Here is a 4,476-nt window from a genome sequence, read left to right as displayed (position 1 = left end):
CATACCAGGTATCATGGATCAGTTGGATATGTCAAATACTTGAAGAGGTCTTGTTGCCTTATGCTGAAGAGGACATGCCCTTGAAATGGGTGTTTCACAAGACAATGACCCCAAGATCACTAGTAAACGAGCAAAATCTTGGTTCCAAACCAACAAAATTATGCCTCACAGATGTGAAGAAATTCATGAAAAACTGTGGTTATACAACTAAATACTAGTTTAGTGATTCACAGGATTGCTAAAAAAGCGGTTTGAACATAATAGTTTTGAGTTTGTAGCGTCAACAGCAGATGCTACTATTATTGTGAACACCCCCTTTTCTACTTTTTTTTTTTTTACTACAACCCTGGCAAAAATTCTGGAATCACCGGCCTCGGAGGATGTTCATTCAGTGTTTAATTTTGTAGAAAAAAGCAGATCACAGACATGACACAAAACTAAAGTCATTTCAAATGGCAACTTTCTGGCTTTAAGAAACGCTGTAAGAAATCAGGAAAAAAAATTGTGGCAGTCAGTAACGGTTACTTTTTAGACCAAGCAAAGGAAAAAAAAATATGGAATCACTCAATTCTGTGGAAAAAATTATGGAATCATGAAAAACAAAAGAACGCTCCAACACATCACACCACCTCTGGCTTTTATAACAGCTTGCAGTCTCTGAGGCATGGACTTAATGAGTGACAAACAGTACTCTTCATCAATCTGGCTCCAACTTTCTCTGATTGCTGTTGCCAGATCAGCTTTGCAGGTTGGAGCCTTGTCATGGACCATTTTCTTCAACTTCCACCAAAGATTTTCAATTGGATTAAGATCCAGACTATTTGCAGGCCATGACATTGACTCTATGTGTCTTTTTGCAGGAATGTTTTCACAGTTTTTGCTCTATGGCAAGATGCATTATCATGTTGAAAAATGACATCATCCCCAACATCCTTTCAATGATGGGATAAGAAAAGTGTCCAAAATATCAACGTAAACTTGTGCATTTATTGATGATGTAATGACAGCCATCTCCCCAGTGCCTTTACCTGACATGCAGCCCCATATCATCAATGACTGTGGAAATTTACATGTTCTCTTCAGGCAGTCATCTTATAAATCTCACTGGAACGGCACCAAACAAAAGTTCCAGCATCATCACCTTGCCCAATGCAGATTCGAGATTCATCACTGAATATGACTTTCATCCAGTCATCCACAGGCCACGATTGCTTTTCCTTAGCCCATTGTAACCTTGTTTTTTCTGTTTAGGTGTTAATGATGGCTTTTGTTTAGCTTTTCTGTATGTAAATCCCATTTCCTTTAGGCGGTTTCTTACAGTTCGGTCACAGACGTTGACTCCAGTTTCCTCCCATTCGTTCATTGTTTTGTTGTGCATTTTCGATTTTTGAGACATATTGCTTTAAGTTTTCTGTCTTGACGCTTTGATGTCTTCCTTGGTCTACCAGTATGTTTGCCTTTAACAACCTTCCCATGTTGTTTGTATTTGGTCCAGAGTTTAGACACAGCTGACTGTGAACAACCAACATCTTTTGCAACATTGCGTGATGATTTACCCTCTTTTAAGAGTTTGATAGTCCTCTCCTTTGTTTCAATTGACATCTCTCGTGTTGGAGCCATGATTCATGTCAGTCCACTTGGTGCAACAGCTCTCCAAGGTGTGATCACTCCTTTTTAGATGCAGACTAATGAGCAGATCTGATTTGATGCAGGTGTTAGTTTTGGGGATGAAAATTACAGGGTGATTCCATAATTTATTCCTCAGAATTGAGTGATTCCATATTTTTTTTTTCCCTCTGCTTGGTCTAAAAAAAGTAACCGTTACTGACTGCCACAATTTTTTTTTTCTTGATTTCTTATAGTGTTTCTTAAAGCCAGAAAGTTGCCATTTGAAATGACTTTAGTTTGTGTCATGTCTGTGATCTGCTTTTTTATACAAAATTAAACAACTGAATGAACATCCTCCGAGGCCAGTGATTCCATAATTTTTGCCAGGGGTTGTAATAGCCCAATTTCATAGCCTTAAGAGTGTGCATATCATGAATGCTTGGTCTTGTTGGATTTGTGAGAATTTACTGAATCTACTGGTACCTTGTTTCCCATGTAACAATAAGAAATATACTCAAAACCTGGATTAATGTTTTAGTCACATAGCACTACTATTATTCTGAACACTACTGTAATCCACAGGTGTTTCCACACTTTAGGTTCCTTCTGAGGTCCTAGCGGTGGACCACAGATGGTTCCTTTATTGCTCAAACTCACTGATGCGTTCAGTGTCAGAAATCTGTTTCCTAAACTGTTTTTTTTTTTTTTTTTTTTGTGAAACTCTTTGAATTAAAGCTCAAAGTTTGAACTACAAGAACTTTGACTCCATGGTCCAAATACTTATGGACCACAGAGTCTGCTGCAGTCACATGAAATGTAGGTGTGTCCTTGTCCTTCTCCAGTCTCCTCCACACTGAGACACCTGTGTCCTGGATCATGTCCAGAGAAACTCCCCACATGGACTAAATGTGGTGTCTGATGTTCCCTCACAGTGTCAGTGATCCTCCTCATCCGAGTCTCACCAAGTAACCGTTCACTGGACACAAAGTCATTCCAGCAGGACCCAAAGATCCTCCACAGAGACCTGGGACCAAAGACATCCAGTCCTCACCTGAGGACACTGGTTAGGGTCCAAGTCTGACAACCAGGGAGAGAGACGGGAAACACCAGGACCCTAAACACTTGGACCTTTTGCTCTCCTTCAAAGGTATCAGCATCACCAAGCACCTGACCTTTGACCTCATGACTCCATAAGATCACCCTAGGCGTGTCTGGTTGTCAAAGGCCGAGGACCCAGAGACACAAAGGTCAGCTCTGAGATCAGTGAGCGTTCAACACTTTCACCATGTAGCGACACTTCTGATGGACGAGTCAGGAAGTCATTAAAAGCCTGGAGCTTAGTCTTAGTCTTTGAGGTCTAGTGACTTTTTCGGGGATCTCACAAGTACTCAGGATCAGTCTGACCCTCAGAACCAAACACTGAGCTCATAGAACCACTGCCAGTAGTCGTGGTTGTATCCAGAGTTCTCACAGATCTAGGATGCCGTTGATAGTTGACTTCTTGGTCATCAAGCCGGACCTTCCCCGGCACAGAGACCTGTTGTAATCCATTCAATCATCCTGTCCTTTGAAGAGTGGGACAACAAGTCCGTGGGGTTGATACCCATTTCCCAGATTCAGACAAATACTGTTTGCAGGGCCGGGAGAACTGCATCTCCACGTGCCTGGTCTACATATAGAATGACTGTAGCCACTGTAAGAACATTCAGCCAGGTTAAAGCCAGAAGGGTTGAGACACTCGGCAGCATCTGTTCCCCGACCCCTCCCAGACTGCAGGTTCCAGGATTGAGATTGAGTTGCATCAGTCAAGTGAAGGAGTGGAAGATAAAAAGTGTCAGAAGATTAATCAACACAAGCTTCCTTTGCAGTTTGGCTTCACTCACTCAGAACCAAGATCAGGAGCTTCGACACCAGAAGGAACTCAGCAGAACCGCTGAGCCTTCACGTAGCTAGTTGTTCAGGATACCTTCTGGACACCAACAACTGGGACATAACCTGGGATACATCCAGGACATGGGGACCAGGGATCTATCAGACCTGGACCTCTGCAAGAACAAAAGGTCTTTAACGTGAAGTCAAGAAGGGAATCTGGTGGCAAAGAGCAGAAAGTATTACAACCACGGAAAACATCACTTACTGCCAGCATCAAGATGCTGCTGCCGTGCTTTGTTTTCATCCAGAACACCATCAGCCGGTCCACCAGTCCAACATCCAACAAGTGTCCTCACGCTGCAGAGCTGAGGTACTGCAACGGTTTGTCTGCAACCCACCTTCTAACCTGTCTGAAGTCTCAGTAACAGCATCTAACCTGATCATGATCCACCGAGTCCCCGTGGTTTCATCACAGACTCCACGTTTCAAAGACCTCACCCCCTGGTGGCCACATTTAGAATCAAAACTCACGCAGCTCCTTTGGTTCTACACACGAAGGCTGCAACATGTGTTCAGAGCAACCACAAGGACACGAGTGAAGTTGAGCAGGTCTGAGATCAGCTCAAGTTTTAGTGATGGAGGTAAAAAAGTTACACTTTAAAATGTGTTTTTGTCTGCCCCCTCCCCCCCGTGTTGGACAGTTGTTATTCTGTATTCATGTTTCTGTTTAAAGTGCAGCTGCATGTGAAGCTCTTTTTTTCCCAGCTGTAAATGAACACAGCATAAGCAACTTTTTTTTTCCTTAGCTCACTTGTGTCATGTTTTTTTGTTGCATTGACTGAAATACATGTAAAAAAAAAGCCAAATGGTCCACTATCATTATCATTATAATGGCTCCCCTCAGTGGCTGTTTGCATCTCGAGCCAAACCTGTATTTTGGTAAATCTTTATTCTTCAGTTGATGTTTGGCTGCAGAATGAATTTGTTTCTTTTCTG

Source organism: Thalassophryne amazonica, unplaced genomic scaffold (assembly GCF_902500255.1).
Source record: "Thalassophryne amazonica unplaced genomic scaffold, fThaAma1.1, whole genome shotgun sequence".
In the NCBI taxonomy this organism is placed as follows: Eukaryota; Metazoa; Chordata; class Actinopteri; order Batrachoidiformes; family Batrachoididae; genus Thalassophryne; species Thalassophryne amazonica.
Note: the sequence above shows the minus strand (reverse complement) of the source record.